This window comes from Dysidea avara, chromosome 2 (assembly GCF_963678975.1).
Source record: "Dysidea avara chromosome 2, odDysAvar1.4, whole genome shotgun sequence".
NCBI lineage: Eukaryota > Metazoa > Porifera > Demospongiae > Dictyoceratida > Dysideidae > Dysidea > Dysidea avara.
The window spans coordinates 18,840,776-18,861,524 of record NC_089273.1 but is presented as its reverse complement, the minus strand read 5'-3'; the positions used below and the strand labels follow the sequence as shown (position 1 = coordinate 18,861,524).

The following is a 20,749-nucleotide window of genomic DNA, read 5'->3' as shown; positions in this document are numbered from 1 at the left end:
GAACAAGTCATGTACAATTTCAAGGGTCTAGTATACTATAGGATTACTGACTTATTAGTGAGGATGATACACTCACAGATATTCACTTGGGCCTTGAGAAGAAGCTTGCAAGGTCCTCTTGCTTTAACACCTGTATCACTAAACTGCTTGTGACATGTGCTTTCTTATTGAATCTTTATTGTAAATAAGATTGATGTAGCTAGCTATTGTTTGAGATGTTTCTTTAGTTAGACATGTAGCCAAGGTCCAGTCATGGATTTTTCTCCACCTTTTCAACATACTTGTAACGACCTTAAACAGGCTGTAGGACCAGTTGTCCCACAGACTTTCATCACTTGTGCTGTAAAGCCTTAATAAAAAAGTGTTGTCAAGTAATGCTGTACACCTACAAAATATTTGTCACTGATTAATTGCCTACCAATAATTGGCAATAACTGGTTAATTGGTTGTGTGTAGTAAAGTGATATTTTCAGACTTAGAAAGCAGCATGAATAATTCTCTTTGATGTTGACACAGTTAATGAGGTTATTAATACCACTTAGAGACCTGAGGTGAGGGCTCTAAGTTTCATTTAGAGACCTCTTGTCACGTGAGACTGTTATGGTAAATTCAGCAACACTTCAAAGAGTTTTCTATGTCACTGATTTAATTAGTGGTTGTATGGTTAGTGAGAGTTGGGTTTTTACCTTCATCAGCCATACCAGCACTTGACCAATCTAGCCATCAACCGAAAGAGCCAGCTGCTCGATGCATATCACAGTTACCCCAACAATGTTCACATTCACAACTAGCTAGCCATCAGTGAAAACTACTGGTGTTGCGAGTTTACAGCAAGCACATTTGCGTTCGTCTGCTTGTCAGCACTGTCGCCATTTTACCATCAACACACTTCAGCTATGCTATTGCACCTGTTTGTAACATTTGTCACTCTGTATCGAGTTATAAAGCCTGTAGCTTCGTGGCCAGCTGTTATAAAGCTTGTCGCTTCGTGGCCAGCTGTTATAAAGTTTGTCGCTTCGTGGCCAGTTGTAATAAAGCTTGTCCAGCTTGTCGCGTTGTAATAAAGCTTGTCACTTCGTGGCCAGTTGTAATACAGCTTGTCGCGTTGTAATAAAGCTTGTCACTTCGTGGCCAGTTGTAATACAGCTTGTCGCTTCGTGGCCAGTTGTAATACAGCTTGTCGCTTCGTGGCCAGTTGTAATACAGCTTGTCGCGTTGTAATAAAGCTTGTCACTTCGTGGCCAGTTATAATACAGCTTGTCGCTTCGTGGCCAGTTGTAATAAAGCTTGTCACTTCGTGGCCTGTTGTAATACAGCTTGTCGCTTCGTGGCCAGTTGTAATACAGCTTGTCGCGTTGTAATAAAGCTTGTCGCTTCGTGGCCAGTTGTAATACAGCTTGTCGCGGTGTAATAAAGCAGGTATCACTCTTTTCACCCTATTTCATAACCCTACAGAACTTAGACAAAAAATGGTGAACCCAAAGGCGAAAAAAAACGTGCAATATTGAAGGGGGGTCGAACCCAGGATCCCAGTGTGATGGTCCAGTGTTCTACTGATCATGCTACTGCTGCTAGCTCCCTTGATTCCCTTCTTTTGTATCTTGTAAATGTGACTAACGAAATAAACTGTATATAGTAAGAAGAACCTAACCCTAAAGGTGAAGAAGAAACCAAAGCTAAACTCTAACCCTAACGCTAACACTACTAGACGCTTCCCCTAAAGTCTACTACTCGTGGCAACTACTGGACGCTTCCCCTAAAGTCTACTACTCACGGCAACTACTGGACGCATCCCCTAAAGTCGACTACTCGCGGCAACTACTAGATGCGTGCCCTAAAGTCGAAGAGAGAGAGCAACAACTACAGTAGGAAGTCTGGATGCTTTTGAGCTTAATATTATGTAAGGGTTATGAAACGTGGTGAAAAGAGTAAAACCCGTAATAAAGCTTGGCGCTTCATGGCCAGTTGTTATAAAGCTTGTCGCGCTTCGTGTCCAGCTTGTATTAGCTAGTAAACAAGCCTTGGACCTAAATAACAGCTACTAAAACAACACTAACCTGGGCACTAAGCCGGCGGCACAAGCAAACATGCTGTAAAGGACCTTACCTAGCGTGACTCTGTGCTTCTTTGTCAGTGCTGGTAACGAGCTGCTTTCTAAATAGGTTAGATACCCACTGTTGGAGATTGCGACTGACCGAACCCATATAGCTAATATGCATACACACGCGCACCAATATAATGTTGTAATGCTGTGCTGTATTTAGAGCTTAACATGTGATAGAGTAATAGTGGCAGCGTGAGTAGTTGTATCCGTGTCCATCACGAAGAGGACGCTCATCTAGTTACCGAACTACATCCTATACTATCACTCCTTCCGTCATTTCTGGTACTGTGACCTGAGCATCTGGATGAGCGACCTGAAGAAGTTGATTAGTTCACGCCGCGGCCATAAGTGCCATTTAGCCAAGATACTCGCCAGTGCAGACGATATTTTGTCCAAGCTCTCAACCGCCAACGAAGAAGAAACATACGCCACGGCAGTTATATCCGATTCTGTCCTTCTGGCAGAAAACCTGAAGCAGCTTCGCCTCAAAGCCCGTGTATTTGAAGAATTGGACGATAAGATCATCGATAGTACGGAGGATGAAGAGAAAATCGAAACAGCAGTGTTCGAAGCAGCCGACCTGCAAACTACCTTGTCGGAGAAGATGGCACTGATCCAGCACACCCTGCAGACACTTTCGAAGGCAGACGTAGCTGAACGAACAGCACCCACTGAGCAGACAAACCCTCTGCCCCAGCCACGGGAGCCTCAGAGTGGAAAAGAAGAGACTCCAACAAAACAGCAGTCAAACATTAAACAGGTGGATCACGTGAGTACTAATAATAGTAGCAATAGTTCACATCAGCCTGCGGCTGATTCAAGTAATACTCACGCACACTCCACATCACACATGGCTCATGCTAACACCTCAGCACACGTGGCCCATGCTAACACCTCAGCACACATGGCTCATACACACAAGTCCACTACAGGTAGTGATATCCCACCTACATATCACTTTGGTGCCCGCCTCCCCAAGCTGGAGATCCCAGTCTTCAGTGGAGAACCACTTGATTGGCAGCCTTTCTGGGACTGTTTTGCAGCTGCCATTGACACTAACCCGTCCCTCAGTGGCGTTCAGAAACTCAGCTACTTGCGAGCCCAGCTGAGAGGTGAGGCATCAAGAGTGATCACTGGACTTCCCCTCACAAATCTGAATTATAATCACTCGGTGACTCTATTAAAAGAGCGTTATGGGCAGTCACAGAAGATCATTTCCGCACACATTCAAGCCCTGCTGGATCTCCCGAAGCCATCCAACAAGCTGGCTAGTCTGAGATTTTTTCATGACACCATGGAAACCCATGTCCGTTGTCTGGAATCTCTAGGCAAGTCACCAGAATCTCTGGACACATTGTTGGCCCCAATGATACTAACCAAGCTGCCTGAAGAAACCAGGAGAAACATGGCCAGAGGCCATACCAGTGCAGAGTAAACCGTGCTAGAAATACAGACTGCTATCTGTAATGAGATAAGGATTTTTGAGACAGGCCAACAAATATCCGCTAGTCAACAAGGCAATCCTACTGTCTCCTTCCACACATTGCTACATCGCAAACCACAGCTTAAGAGAGAGACCAGCAATAAGTTGAGTTGTGTTTACTGCAAAGGCAACCACGCTGCAATAAACTGTGAAGTACACAAAGAGGCAGCATCTCTCATTGAGATCATTAGGCAGCAACGCTTGTGTTACAACTGCTTAGCTAACCATCGTGTTTCCCAGTGCCATTCTAAGAATCGGTGTCGAAAATGTGGGAACAAGCATCACACAAGCATCTGCAGTGACCCATCCAAGCAGACAACCAGTGAAACCTCCACATCCAGTGATGTAGCTCCAGCGTCAACAACCGCTACTACTGACACTGCTTCTCTTACCACACTAGCACCACGCCAACTTACCAAGAGTACCACCTGTCTACTGAAGACCGCTATTGCCACAGTAGTCGGCACCAGTTTGCAAACTGAAGCCAATGTGTTGTTCGACGAAGGATCGCAGCGATCCTTCCTCACAGAGAAGCTTGCAAATGACTTAGAGTTAACACCATACAGATTTGAAAATATCAGTCTGTCATCGTTTGGTGCTAACAAACCACTGTACAAGTAAATGAACACAGTGTCAATCAGAATTAGAACACCCACTGGAGAAATGGTACCACTTTCAGCACTGGTAGTGCCTACTATAGCCACACCTATTTCCAATCCCCTGCATGCAGATGTCCTACAGCTACCTCATCTTAAGGGACTACCACTCGCACACCCAGTCACAGCAGCTGAGAATTTTGAGATCTCCCTACTCATTGGAGCAAATCATTACTGGGACCTAGTTGGGGACCATATTGTCAGAGGAGCTGGTCCAACCGCCATGAGTTCTAAGCTGGGTTACTTGCTCTCAGGGCCTGCATTACTTCCCAGACCACCTAGTGCTAGTGTTAACTCCCTTCATGTCATTACAGGGCATCACCAGGAGGAGTGTGACTTGTTGAGATTCTGGCAGATAGAAGACACCGCCAACACACAAACTGAACCTGATCAATCAGACGCTCGATTTTTGCAATCTTACTTTGTTTCTCACATATCAAGATTGACTGATGGAACCTATTGTGCTGGCTTCCCTTGGAGAGGTGAACATCCCCCACTTCCAGACAACCTCGAAGTTTGTCAGAGGCGTACCAGATCGTTAGCTCGCAGACTTGCTAAGTCTCTCGGCTTGCTACAGACATACGACGGAATCCTGAAGGAGCAGTTGAACAGAGGCTTCATTGAACTTGTCACAGAGGCTGACAAGAGCAGTCCGTCTCATTACATCCCTCACCACCCAGTGAGGAAGGACTCTGCCACTACCCCTATAAGGATAGTCTATGACTGTAGCTGCCGCCAGTCACGTGAACATCCTAGTTTGAATGATTGCCTCCTCACAGGCCCCCCATTCCTGAATGACTTAACATCAATTGTTCTTCGTTTCCGCATTCACCTCTATGGAATCTCGACAGACATAGAGAAGGCCTTCCTGCCTTGCACGAGAAGAACCGCAACTTTACAAGGTTCCTCTGGCTTTCAGATCCCTGTGATCCTAACAGTGAATTTAACATCTACCGCTTTCAAACAGTGCTGTTTGGATCTGTAAGTTCCCCATTTATGCTGTTTGCAACACTTAATTATCATCTACTGCAACATGACACTCACACTTCGAACAACATACGACACAACTTGTATGTTGACAATGTTGTTACAGGGTGTAATACTGAGAGAGAAGCTGCACAGTTCTACAGGGATGCACGTTCCATGCTATCTGACGCCAAGTTCAACTTGAGAGCGTGGGCATCTAACAGTGAGCAACTAGTAGAAATGTCACGACAAGATGGGACACTTGACAGCTCTAACCTCACCAATGTCCTCGGCCTTCAATGGGACACAACAGCAGACAAGCTATCACTTTCACTGAAGGGACTTGGCCACCCAACCACACTGACAACCAAACGTGAGGTATTGAACCATTGGATGCTACTATCAGAGATGAGTGGATAACAATCATCAGTGATATCCAGAAGCTATCTGAGTTGATCATTGACCGCTGCTACTTTAAGGAGGGATTCCGTAGAGCTGATGTCAACCTTCACGTATTCGCAGATGCCAGTATGAAGGCTTACGGAGCTGTAGCCTTCCTAGTTAGTGATAACAATGTGAGCTTTACAATGGCTAAGAACCGTGTCGCCCCTTTGAAGAGCCTGACGCTACCCAAGCTTGAACTAATGGCTGCCGTAATCGCCTCCAGAGTAGCGAAGTTTGTCAGTGATTCTCTGGAACTGGAGAACACTCCCACCTACTACTGGGGAGATAGCCAGATTGTGCTACACTGGCTGGCAAGCACTAAGCCCTTGCCCCAATTTGTACAACACCGTGTGGCAGAGATTAGAGCAGCTATCCCTGGTTCCACTTGGCACTTCTGCCCCACGACGGACAATCCGGCAGACCTCCTGACTCGTGGAATCAGTTTTCAATCCCTTAGTTCAACTGACAGCTTGTGGTGGAAGGGCCCACCGTGGTTAACCACACCAAATGCTTGGCCAACATGGCAGATGGAACCAGCAATCCAGTTACATGCAGCTGCAGCCATTGCTGAGGAATTCGTCCCTCAACGACCGACCAACCAAGACACTGGCCTTCACCAAATCATCAAGTTGAGCAACTACAGCTCCCTAAACAAGCTGCTTGCCATCACTGCATACATAACCAGATTTGTGAACAATCTGTGCAGATCACGGCCTAAGCTGAATGGCCCCTTAACTGTTGAAGAGCTCAGCTCTGCACGGATTCAGTGGATCCAAGCTTGCCAAGAGCTTAGATACCCATTGGAGATGGCTAGTGCCAAATCCAAGTGTACCCGTCCTGAAGTGAAGAAGCTACCTCTCGTCCGGCAACTTCGGTTGTTCGTTGATGACAGGGGCCTCTTGCGGTGTGGGAGACGGATACACAATGCTCCGCTCAGCGAGCTGGCCAGGTTTCCTTACCTGTTGCCACAGAATGACCACTTCACCGCACTTATTGTTCACAACACGCATGTCTTTCTGTCCCATGCAGGTGTTGGATCTACCCTAACAGCCCTTCGACAGACTTTCTGGATACCTTCAGGACGTCAGTATGTCAAGAAACTGTTACGACAATGCACAGTTTGTAGACGACATGGAGGAAGACCATATGGGACCCCAGAATCAGCACCACTCCCGAAGGCCAGAGTGCAAGATGTGCCGCCGTTCTCCATAACTGGTGTAGACTTCACTGGAGCTTTGTACGTCAAGCAACAGAACGAGGAAAGCAAAGTCTACATCTGCTTATTCACTTGTGCGACTTCCAGGGCAGTACATCTAGAGGTAGTCACAGACCTCTCCACAGCAACCTTCCTGCTTGCCTTTCGCCGCTTTGTTGCCAGGAGATCACTGCCGATCGTCATGATGTCAGACAATGCAACTACGTATTCCTCCGCCGCAGAAGAACTCTATAAACTATTGACATCTGAAGAGATAGCAACATCGTTGGGCCGGGAAGGCACTGTGTGGAAATTTATATCGAAGAAGGCACCATGGTTTGGAGGCTACTGGGAGAGACTTATTGGCCTCACCAAGATGGCGGTCAAGAAGACATTGGGAAGGGCCCACGTTAATCTGTTGACACTACAAACCATCATCACTGAAGTTGAAGCAATCTTGAATGACCGTCCTCTTACCTACATATCAGGTGAATTAATAGATCTTGAACCACTCACACCAGCACACCTTCTGCATGGGCGAAGGCTTATTAGACTACCTCATGAAAGGGCTGATATTGAAGAAGTGAGAGACCCAAGTTACCTTGACGCAGACCAACTTAGAAGAGACGCCAAGAAACAATCAATCTTGCTAGAGCACTTCACCAACCGGTGGAGGGATGAATACTTAACATCTCTAAGAGAATTCTATCGTCCTTCAGGACGAGGTGGCCAACAGATCAAGGTTGGTGATGTTGTGTTGGTGCACGATGATTGTGTCCGTATCAATTGGAAACTAGCTTTGATTGTAGATCTCGTGGAAGGAAATGATGGTTTGGTTCGCTCTGCAACCATCCGTACAAAGAATGGCGTCACCAACAGACCCATCTCAAAACTCTATCCACTTGAAGTAACATCAAATGATGCAACCAGTATTCGAAGCCAAGCAACTGGTGAACAAGATGATCAAGATTTCAAAGTAGCAAGTACAAATGAACAGACTGAGCAACGTGTTGAAACCCGTCCAAGACGTGGAGCTGCTGATAGAGCTAGACAACAGATTTTAGAATGGACAGAGTGCATCCGTGCCCCCCCGGAGGATGTTGGAGATTGCGACTGACCGAACCCATATAGCTAATATGCATACACACGCGCACCAATATAATGTTGTAATGCTGTGCTGTATTTAGAGCTTAACACGTGATAGAGTAATAGTGGCAGCGTGAGTAGTTGTATCCGTGTCCATCACAAAGAGGACGCTCATCTAGTTACCGAACTACATCCTATACTATCACTCCTTCCGTCACCCACTGTCGGTTTTTAGTAGGTTGAAACCCTCGTGCTTGGTTTGGCGCCTCAGCGGGCATTAATTATTGACCGAGGCTGTGCCTCGGTCACTAATTAATGCCACGCCTCGGTGACCAAACCAGGCCCTCGGGTTGTCAACCCTACTAAAAACCTCCAGTGGATATCTAACATACACATAATATGGGGAGTGTATAAACAGTGGAATGGACTACTGGAATGGTGGAATAGTGGAATGGTGCAGTGAAATTTTTATCAGTTCATCACATCCAAATAAGGGCTCAAATTCCTGAAAGTCAGCCCAATTACATACTTTCAGCATTCTTGTGGCTCATGTACTGTACTGAATGAAGTCATTTCTGAACACAGTGCAACATAATTTTGCAAACAAAATTAATGATTGACACACAGAGTTATTAACAAGTTAGCCTGGTTAGATAGGTGACCTTATTACAGTATATGCACACTTTACATTGTGTATGATGTATACATAAGTTCAGACTATGACGTCACTGGCTGGCAAACACCCAAATACTAGCCAGAGGGAAAAGAATTTTCACACAAATTGTCGGCCAATAGGTTAAAGAAATAAGGAAGAACTAAGAACCAAGTTGTTTCGAGACAAAGCTTACGTGCTCAAAGACTTGCCAACCATGTGGCTCGGTGCTGCTCTGCGCTAAGTAGACAGTGTGCACTTATGTATACATGTATGCACATTTAACTGCAGGTTAACTATGGTAGTAGGACGAGTATGCCTGGCTCTGCAAGCCTGGAAGGTACAAAAGAGCCAACCTTTTGCAATCATTCTTAAAAAAGTGTGTAATTGGGCTGGCTATTAGGAATTTGAGCTCTTATTTGGGGATATTGAGCTTTAAAAATTTCATTCCACTATTCCACCATTCCAGTAGTCCATTCCACTGTTTATACACTCCCCATAATATCAAGAGTTCATAATATAAAGAACTCTTGATAATATGTACTCAACAAACCTGCTGGAAGGTTTAGGGTGGTACCAAAGTGACCATCAACATCCTGTCTAGCAATAACAGTTATTACAATCACATATTTACACATGCTTTGAGGTTATGTTAACACTTGTCAGCAGGGGTAATTTATGGTTTACCAAGTGGGTGGACAATAAACCAGTTTAAAGGTTTCTTCACCAGTTATTGGCTGACTTATACAACACTGGTTAACAACTGGTTATTTCCACACAGTGCACAGCACTATTGTCAAGGTAATTGTTGGGATTCAAACTGTACTACCTTTCTACTGAATGACAGAAAGCTATTTTAGGACTGGCCATGAAGGCCATGCAAGATGATAGCCATAGGCGTAGCAACCTTGGGGGGGGGGAGCTGAAGCCTCTGTCGTGATTTTGTGATTGTAAATGAAAAAAGATCGAGACACTCTAATAAAACAGTCACAGTATTCAGAGAAGCAAAACTGTAAAGTTGTGAATAAGAATTTTATGTGTTTTATCATTTAGTGGAGGACAGCCATTCTTAGCAGGTGTTGACCTTTTTTTTTTTCAATACCAAACCAGAGCTCCTATCTACAAATATCTTGCTACACCTATGATAGCTAAGACTGAGTGTTTATCCAGTGGATTATATACTAGTAACAACATTACATGTTAATTGGGTCAGTAATAGTTAATTTTATCTAAATCATTCAGTAGGCTGTACCACATCTCACAGATAAAGGTGTGGTACCCGAAGTCCCACTGTTACTTGTCATGTGAGTAGGGACGTGTCTATTATGCCAGAATAAATTTGAGAATCCTAGATAGTGGAAGAGAATTGGGGAATATTCTGGAATAATCAGATGAGTTCTAGGAGTGATTACTTAATTTTTCTTCTAGTGTGATGCAAATGTAAATCTGGATACAAGACTGGAACAATGTAAGCATAAAAACAGTTGAAAAGATTGAGATACTCTAATAGAGCAGTCACTTATACTCTAATAGAGCAGTTAACTTCGAGTTCATAATTCTAGTATAGCAGTCACTTATTTAGACCACAGCAAGGTGAAATATTCAAATTTCGTTAGCTTCTTACAGATATCTAAATCCTGTAGATCCCTTGTTCATGTCTCTGTCTCTGGGATATACAAAACACGGGCAATTGCTCATGGCTGTTAAACTGGATAGCAGTTACAAGTGGACAGGGGCTTGTTCTACTCAAGAATGCTACATTTATCATGCCACCAGCAGCTGTGAAGTAGCAGCAAATTTTACTCGTGCACCACAGCATAGGGCCTTTTGGGTTTCTAAACTCTGTAGAACCTGTGTTTGTTTAGATGTCTTAACTATTATGTAAAACTAACTAGTATGCTTGTTTTTTGCACAAATTCCAGGAATAATTTTGTTTGGTAAATTTAAAAAGAACTGCCAGAAAGAATAATTGGAAAGTTAAAAAGCATAATATGCTCTTGCCTAACTAGGATCTAACTTGCCTGCTGTAGTGATGGAAAGCCAAATAGGATCACTTACAGCAGATACAACATGATCCATCATAATAGTTCTGCTTGCTAACTTGGGTGCTGTATGTCTCAACAAAATCTCAAAGCTAAGGTAACTTAGCTTGAAGATGAGAGGTTACATCATAAGCCATACTAGATAGAATCGGTGACTTGTGGGCACATCTGCCAACATCAGCCCAAATGGTGAGACCCCTGTTGAATATGGACAGCAGTGTGATATGCATAAAGCACAAAAGGAAGATATTTTTCTTAGTCATTGTTGACATCAGCAGACAGCATTTGCTGTTAAAGTATTCATCTACGTACTCTTATCACCAACAGGGTGGTAGGCTGCGGTTCGTGATTTGGTACTCCAAAAGTATCAAAAGTCTGACATAAGATGAAAATTTCTGCCCTGATCTGGATGTAAGATATCTGAAACACCATATTAGCAAACCACTCTGTAAGCTCTTTGGTGAAGGTTGCTGCAGTTTGATGTCATGCAACATTCCCAATTAGACGTTCTCTGGCCATCATTTTCTCTAGCCCTAACTGAGTAGCAGCTGATATAGCAGAGTGAGGTGGTATGCAAAACCGATACTGTATTGAGGCTAGGTCATGGTGTGTACTGTCCACATACTAACCCATCATCATGCAAGCACAACTGTGACCAAAGTTGCATCAGCTTTGTTAAATTGGCGAATGACCATAAATTTACCAAATATTCCCCATCCAAATATTTTACTGGTGAAGAAAATAGCAAACCAAGCCTTGAACTAACCAATTTTCTACTCGACCAAGGGCTACTGGGCCAGGCATCACGCTAGAGCCAAGCCTGCCTCAACTACGTCACTAGGTAGCTAGCTACTGTATACGTGGTATCCTCAAACCTCACCTCGAAATGGGTGTGACAAGTAGTGAGTCCTACCATATTAAATACAATATTCACTATTCCAGAGGGTGTAGATCTACTGTTAGTTGATAGCTGACTCCAGGCACCGAAAAGGCATGGCACTCCCAGTTCTCACTTCAGACACAGCAATTAGTAATTAAATAGGGCATAAACTTTGCTAACAATTCACCAAATTTTATTTTGCCAACTGATATTTTGCTTGATTCGCCAAATTTTTCCTCCAAGGTTTCCCTCCATATGGTAGCTGCTGAGCAGCTGTTGTCATCATCAACTTAGCTCTCACTACATCAACTACCCCCAATAATTAATCTCTCCAGCTGCATGCAATAGCTTGCTTACTTGTCCCATATTACCAGCTGTTGACGTATTGACACATCAGCTGCTGACATAGTTTGATCTATTGTCCTCTACAGTTTATAGCAAAATACAGAGAGACAACTGCCTGCAATGAAAGTTATCCATCAACACACACTACTATGGCTTCATTCTCTATGAGATGGATTTCATCACCTGCTCATAAATTCCTTGCTGTTTCATGGTCAACTTTAGCCAGGTCAGGTCAATAGCTTTTTAGCTTTCATCTCATTGTTCTAGCCATTCTGCTGCAGCAGATTTCATATCGCTTGAACCATTCAGTCAGGTCATCCTATGAGAAGATGCTTCGAACTTGTTGCAGGTGTACTTGGGTTAGAAATGGCCAATTTTAGAATCTTCTGCTATCAGTGTAGTAATCAGTATAATGACACTCAAGAAATACTTTAACAGACTGAGTGATGTACAACATGGTAGGACTTGTATTGTATGTATTAAAAATTATAAATTTAAAAATGAAGTAGGAATCCAAGTGATAAAAAGTAGTGAAACAAGTGATGAACAATGGTAGCTATTACAGTATAGCTCAGTGGGAAATCCCTACTTTGGCATGGTATAACAATTATTTTGTGTTCAATGCCAAAGTAGGATTTCCCACTGAGCTATACTGTAATAGCTACCATTGTTCATCTCTTGTTTCACTACTTTTTATCGCTTGGATTCCTACTTCATTTTTAAATTTATACTTTTTAATATACTAGTTTGTTTAGTTTTTTGATAAAACAGCTATAAACATGTGACTGTTCTATTAGGGTGACTGCTGTATTAAAGCATCTTGAGTCAGCCTGCAAAGATGTGTTCTTGCCCAAAAAGGGGTGTGGTCATTGTGGTTTCGATCGATTCATGTAGTATTATATAAGAGAATCTCGAATCTGAGCTTACCAACTTGAAGGTGTGTGGTCACAAATACAGCTAGCGTAAAATAGGCGTGGTAATCGTGGTCTCGATGAATAGATCAATAATACGTAGAATAAAGAATGGGCGTGATGTTGTGACCTATCGTGGAGTACCGGGTGCCTCCGTACAGTAGCATAGCCTAAGCACCTTAAATAATTTAGTGTGGTGTCTATTATGCTGCTTAAAGAGAGTGTTGATATGGAAAATTAATGCCTTGATATGGTTTTGTTGGATGAAGAAGAAGACAAGCAGCCTGGTTGAAGATAAAAGAAAAGACAAGGCGCACAGGGCGTACACTCGTCGGAACCCCAAAAGGCACATCCCACCGGTGAGTTTGTTGTTGTGGCATAAAATGGTGACTGTGCGCTGCTTCGTTTGGGCTCTAGGTTTGGGACTGTGATCAGTGAGTGAGGCAGTGAGTGAGGCAGTGAGACGAAATTTTGAGTTTGAGTTTTGACGATTTTAAAAAAATTCTATATTCGGCCGCCAGTAAGCGTTTTCTTGCTTTTAACGCTACATTTGATGCTAGATGGACTAGTATTATTTCGTAAAGGTGATTTTTGTCGCGTAAGAAGTTTCTTAGCTTGTTTTTAAAGGCAATATTTTTGGCAGCTCGCATCATTTCAGGGGATTCCTACTTAAACAGTGCTACCATACTGTTTGATACTAACATGTACAAGATATTAGCTAAGTGTACACAATATACTCATGTGTTGTTACATCAACAATGTTTGTGTACATACTAGTCAGTTCACTCTGTGGTTGTCGAATTCATTTGTTGTCAATTTACCTTATATATTGTATATATATTTATGGGATAGTGCAAAAATGGTCATTAGCAGTGTATTGTGATATCGAGAGCATGTGGCTCTTGCATTTGATGATGTGATGGGTATAAAATGTGGTCCAGATGACTCTTGTATTGAGTTTTAGTATGGCTAAATCTGTTATGCATGGCTTGATCATGGCTTGACAGTTGATAGCTGTCAACCAGTGCCTGTAAGTGGCGTTTATGGTTATCCAGCTTTTCAGGTGCTTGTGGTTAATTGAGTGCATCAAGAAACTGCAAACATGTGACCTACTAATCACAATGTTCTTAAAAGCATTGGACATGTTGCTATTGAAGGCTCAGTGAATGAGATAGCCAGTTATTTCAGTTGTAGGGCACGTAATATATAATACGTGATCTGTCAGAACTGTTAACTCTAATGCTGCTGTTGTAATACATGTTTGGCTACAAGATTTGTTGTAACTGTTGTGATTGAATATTCGAATAATGTCATCATAACTCACAAGAAGAGTACGACCTGAAACACTTCCTAAAAGTTGCTACGAGTTTATTAAAAACAATATTTAGTGGAATTTTCTACTTCCTGACTGGCTAATTAATACCTTCAGACAAGTATAATTCGATAAAAGCTAAGGCTATGGGCTTGATTTTTCCACTTTTTGATGCCGCTTCATCCCAAGATATGCCTTTTGACATACTGCAGTAAGAACACTGCACGCTTCATAGACTTGCCTTTGTACTCCTGTATGTACCATTCCATTTTGCTGACAGCCAAAAGTATCGATTTGTGATAACTCTAGTGCAATGGTTTCCCTACTTTTGTAAATTGGAATCATCTGTATTTACCATGGTGTGACTGCAGAGGTGCTTCTACAACTGTTCTTTGTTTGCAATGCTGTAAAACGAGCTGAACATAGCTAAAAGCGAAACGTATTAGCCACTTTTGAGTCAGTAATTGATAATTGCAGATTGTCCATATTTTTCATAGTGACTGGATTGGTTGCAGAGGTGCTTCTCCTATTGTTCTTCATTTGTAGTACAGGCTGAACATACCTGAAAGCAAAGTGTAGTACCCACTTCACTTTGGAGTATATAATTGATAGCTGGAGCACATTCAGATGGAAACATTAACCCTGGCACTCTCATTTCTTTTGATGCAGTATGTGCTGATTCACCAGTTATAATGATGTTACAAACAAGACGAGGAAAAATTAAGAATTTTATGTTCAGTTAGGGATCATAGAAAAAAGTATGACAAAAAAACAAAAAGAAAAAACAAAGAAAGTCGCGTATACCTGCAGATACTAGTGAACATTTAATCCTTAATTCAGTCTCAACTGCTGCTTTCTATGTTTGCATGAAAAAGATCAAAATGCTCTAATAGAACAGTCACTGCAATAAAGATATTCTAATAGAGCAGTCACGCAAAGCTAATGATAGAGATGTGTAAATTATATGCCAATTATCGGTATCAATATCTGTATTGGTGAAATATACTACTAGATTATTTGTATTGGATTGGTAGGTATTTCTCTGTCTTGTAGTACTTCACTGTTGGTGATCAAGTGGTTGTTTGTGAGGAGAAAGGGCTTTGCTACTAGTGACAGTAATCACTGGTTGGGTCCCAATGGAGACCTAAAACTTTAACAGGGCTGTGATCATTGGCAGTATTGTCTTGAACAGAAATCTGCTACTGTTGGAGGACCAGCTATGAATGTTTAACATTCCACTAGACATAATAGCTCGTGCTTCCTTGTAATAGTCTGTGGCTGCATCCTCCGTATCACAGCCAGTAATGACATTGTAAATGTAAGATTAATTTGCATGTCACGATATTATGCTGCTTGAGATGATGTTGAAGGACTGCATTAAGTATGAAGGGGAAATAACTGCTCCAAAGGGTATCACTTTGAAATTCCAAATATGAAACTGGACAAATCTGTAGGGTTTGAAATCCAAAAAAACTGGGTGTAATCTCTATCATCTGGATGTAAGGCCAATGAAACTTGATTAGCAGTTTCGCGTCATTGCCTGCTCACATGCCTTTTATAATACCCGTTCATTATTGGTAATTCAGATCAAAGTACTCTAATAGAGCAGTCACTTTTACTCTAATAGAGCAATCAGCTATACTCTTGGAAAATCACTTGTTTAGGAGTAACAGAAATAGCTAAATATTTTTGTATGGATTAGTATTAACATAATTTAGCTATTTAGTGCAAGAGTGATCAATGTAGATCTCACTGTTTTTTGGCAGAAATTTTCATGTTGTGCTTTTGGAAAATAATGAATAATAACCGCTCGCATCAAATTTTCAAAATTCTGAGCAAGAAACTGGTAATCACATTTCATTGGCCTAAGTGTATATGTTCAAAAATAGCATCTCAATATCACCTGAGATCCCAAATTGATGAAGACTGAAATGAATGAGGATGGCACACAAATCATTACTATATGGTACACTGATCTCTGTCTGGTCAGTCATTAAGTGAGGGGTGGCTAGCTGACTGTCACAGCAGCTACAATAAAATTCAATTCTAATGGGTTGTAGTTGGTGAGTCTTTCTCTACTGCATGGTGTGGAATGTTATGAGTCTCAGTATACTCACTTGATGTGTCGACTTGCTCAATGAAACCCCCCTTGCTTCTTGGTCAGTAATGATTTGGTGGTACAACAACAATAGCTTAGGATTAGTGGCTAGTCTCCTTGCTAATTGTTGTGCTCTACATTCTGCCACAGTATAATTACTAGGAAGGGGAGGAGGATGATGTGTTCTCCAAGGAAATCTGGCTACATATGCCTCATCAGTGGGTCTTATGACACATGAGGTGAGGTAATTGTTGACTTCAACATCACTTTGTGAATTCCAATTGATTCCAAAGTCCAGAAACATTTTAAGTCAAAATCACTTTGTGTTGGGGTGATAATCACTAAATCATTGGTTGTCATGGAATGATAGTCCCCTGTTGGGTTGGGCCTGAAATGAGGTATCCTAACTTCGACTCACTGTGGTTGGTCCACTGCCACGAACAACTTTTATCTCCAACTATGTCCCAGTAGTAATCTGCTCCTATTAAAAGTGACCTGAGGTCATTGGTAACTGAAAAACTAGCCTAACATCCAACAAGTTGCCATCTTAATGTTAGCAGGGTCACATTGCTCACTAGGAGTGGAGTAGAATTACAATTATCTGTCCTTGTAGTGCCACTTCAGAACTGCACAAGCCTTGATTTTTCAGGTCTTCCATACCTTCAAAGGACTTCAAACTGGCTCATCCCCTTAGTTGAGACAATGAGTTTGCAATTCCCTTCATCCAGTAATATATTGGTTTCAACACATCTTTTTTGACTTGTCACTGTTGCTACAGCCATTTTGAGAAGGCAAACATTGTTGTGTTTGGGATGAAGGGTCACGAGAGTGTACACCAGTAGGTTGAACAGCAGGTTAGTAGTTGAACAGAGCTTGTAGGATGTACTCCAGTAGATTGAGAGGTCACGGGATGTACACGAGCAGATTGAAGTTTAACAAGGGGTGGAGGGAGAGCTGTGTTATTGCTCTGCTGTTTGTACAGTGTTGACTGGAGAGTGGTAGGTGGGTTGTGATTACTCTGGTGTCCAAGGGCACAGTGGTGACAATGGTGCTTCAAGTTACAAGCGGGTATCCTAAACAGTTGAAGCACAATCTGTCCTGACGTTCAATATCGGTGCATTGCTTAGGGTCTGTGACAGTACTGCATAATGAGGGAGAATGAGGTCCTTTACAGAAGGGGAGCATTGTGCTTTCAATTTAACAATCGGCTTGCCAGCTCCAGCAACAAATGCAGCTGTTGGTGATAGTGTGTCTTCTACTTGGGATCCCATCTCAAAGATGTACAGCTCATTAAGAGTAGCAGATTGTAACTTTGTAACAGTCCACTCTCCCTTGCCATGTGCTCTTTTTTGTTTGATCTTTCCAGGGAGCTTTCCAAGGATAATTGAGACAAGCAAGCTGTCATAGGAGTTTCCCTAGTGATGTAAGACTACGAATGTGACTTTCTATAGCATCATGGATCTCACATAAACTCGAGTATGACTGACTGAGGTTGGGAAGATTAATGAGAGCTTGCATATGTGCATCAATTTGCTTGTACAGCTGTCTGAAGTGTTCTTGTAGTAAAGCTACTCAATGAGTATAGTTAGCATTGGTGAGTTGAAATATAGCAATGATTTTGGATGCTTCCCCCTTGAGTTGAGCACACAAGTAACTCAGTTTCTAGACTCTGGTCAGGGATGTGTTATTGTGTACAACTGCTTCGAAACTGTCCCAAAATGCTTGCCAAAGGATTGGGTTACCAGAGAACTGGCAAGTCCAATTTTGAGAGACAAGTGAGGGAGACAGGTTCTTTAGTGTGACGCTCTGGAGATACAGAAGGAGTTGGGATGGTGGGGATGTGTCTTGTGTTGAATTTATATTTTACTTCAGAAACAGTATGAGTAAGGCAATATGTAATCTTGGCCTTAGCAATAGATGTTGATGATGCAATCTCTTCTGTTTGTAATATTTTAGTCTCTGTGTCTTCATCATTATCCAGTACTTCAAGAATCTTAGTCTCCAGTGAGGTTATAAGACTGTTCTTATGGCTAAATTGCTTGTGCAGGTCCCTCAGAGTAACTATTTGATCTGCAGTGAAGAGCGTGGTAGTAGCGAGGCACTCATGTACACTCTGTAGTAGTTTTGTCAGATGTGCGTGATAACCTCTTCGAGAACTTATGGCTTGCTTGACTTCTGCCGTGATCCTTTAGTTAAACCTCATAGCTACAAAACTTTCTATTGTGGTACCAGCATCAGTCAAATACGAACACACACTGGACAATTCTGTGCGATTTCTTAAATCTGTTGATTCATCACACATCAGTGACAAGACTGGACTAGACCGAAATTTTTCTGTGTTTTTCTCGTCAAAATATTGACCAACAGCTTTTATCATTTCTGCTGATGTTGCTGCTGATGTTGCTGCAGATGTATAGGTAGCATTGTCAGGTCTTTGCTGTTGCCACCTTGCAAGATTACCACTTTCATCACATTCTTACATAATTCAATCAAACTTTGATAATTAGTGGTATGTACAATTTCATGTTTTAGTAGCCAATAGACAATTTTTTATGTATTTACATAACATCATTAAATTCAAACACCTGTCAGAATCTGACGCACCACAACTGTAAAGTTGAGTATACACTGAGCCTCTGCGTGTCATGTTTTCACACAATTCAGCCTGTGATATGGCTAATTTGTGTGCCTGTGATTCCTGGTGTTTCAAAAGTCTATTGTTTTTCTTAGTAGAACCAGTAGCTTTGAACCATTTTGTAAATGGCTTAGTTATAAACACACCATCTGATCCTTTAGGAAGGCCACGTTCACCACTATAAAATTTTTGACAAAATTTGCAATAATAAGCTCCCTTCTTCTGGGAATCAAAACTCAGCCATGGATGTTTAGTTTTGAAGTCTATCGGTGTCTTACTCTTTCATAGTGGACTACTCTTTCCAAACACAACACTTTTGTTAACTATTGATCTTTTACTCACTTTCGATTTTGGAGGTCTTTCTTCACTGGATGTGTTATCAGCTTCAGCCTCTGTCTCATATAAACTATCACTGCTAGTTTCAGGCTCGGTTTGCCTATCAGAAGTAGTAACACTGGCTGTGCCAGTACTACTGAAAGGATAGCAATCCGAAGATGTAGAAACTACACTTAGTCTACGAAAAACTGTTCTCACTGAGCTCCGTGTTGTTTCCTCCTCACTATGAATAATATCTTGATGTGAACTACATGTAGCCATTGGTTGCTCCACTGCTGTGGTGGCTGTGGTGCCCGCCATGGCTGAAGGAGTGCAGCTACTCGATGTAGTTGAATCTTTTGCTGACTCCAGTAACCCACCTTTACATTTACCAGTACTGTCATAAAATGAAGTTAATGTTTTCTGTATAACTCATACAAAAATCCAGTTATATTATAAGTTCTATTATAAAGACGTGTCCACTGAATTGAGTGCTCAATATTTGAAATCATGATTGTTGCACGTGTGCGACTAATTAGCAGGGGAATACAATTCTTCTTTCCAATTGGGAATCTCATAATGGAAAGGTATTAAGTAGTGTATATAGCTTACCAGCCCAAGTTGGGAATCTCATAATGGAAAGGTATTAAGTAGTATATATAGCTTACCAGCCAGTTGTCTTGTTTGTGTAGCAATTACTTAGGATTAGGAACTACAGTGGTCCAGGATGCTAGCTACTGTATTCTAATACTTTAGAGCATCTAGGTTTCTCATATCAATGTTTACGTCCAATATGGCTGATCACAGATGCACAGTGGTAAAATTACAGTGTTAATTACTCCTTTGGGGTGGGTGGCTGGGCGAAAGTCTATATGATACTGAGCTAGCTACACTTCACAACCTTATAAAACCAGTTGAAATAGCTAGTTACCAGACTAGCTAGACAAGGCTGTAACATAACATTGTTGTGATTGTGTTATTGTACAGTTGGTAGAGATTGATGCATTACTAGCTTGATTGATCGGTAGTTGTATATGTATATACGTATATCCCAAGAAATATTTAAGCTTGTGTCATATGTAATTGTTTAACCTGGAAAAAAATTACGTATTAGACTGTATGAGATTGAATCTGAGAGCAATTATTTTAGACAGTTTTGTGTGCCATTTTAAATTAGTATACAGTGTAGTTGTCATTGACAATTTAGGGAAGGGAGTCTGAAATTTTAGGGGGGGGGGGGGGGGGGGAAAGTCCCCCCCCCCTCCTATAGGCTCTAGAATAAACACTGAGTTATTTATTGTGCAAACTGTTTATCAGGATGGCAACACAATGCCTGATTCCACTCATCTATCTTGAGAGGGCTTCCTGTATATCTCCTGACTTCATGTAGTCTCTGTGTGGGCCTGCAGCTATCCAGAACCACTAGTTTGTCCGTGTATGTGTATTTCCCCTCTTTGATCATCCCAGTGCTATGGAGTGTTAAATCTAGATCTATGGGAGAGAGAGGTCTATCAATCATGAATCACACCAACTATGGTGGAGATGACAGAACCTCTGGGGCCTAGTGTACAAAATTGGATTAACCTCTGCTTGTGACCTATGGATATGTGGTCTACCTGCTATGG

General features: G+C 41.9%; 1 long non-coding RNA gene across 6 annotated transcripts in view; it reads left to right on the top strand.

The window, feature by feature from the left end:
• Positions 1-20,749, top strand: part of LOC136246752 (uncharacterized) — a 54,041-nt gene that overhangs the window by 23,363 nt on the left and 9,929 nt on the right. The gene's annotated exons all lie outside the window — the stretch shown is intronic.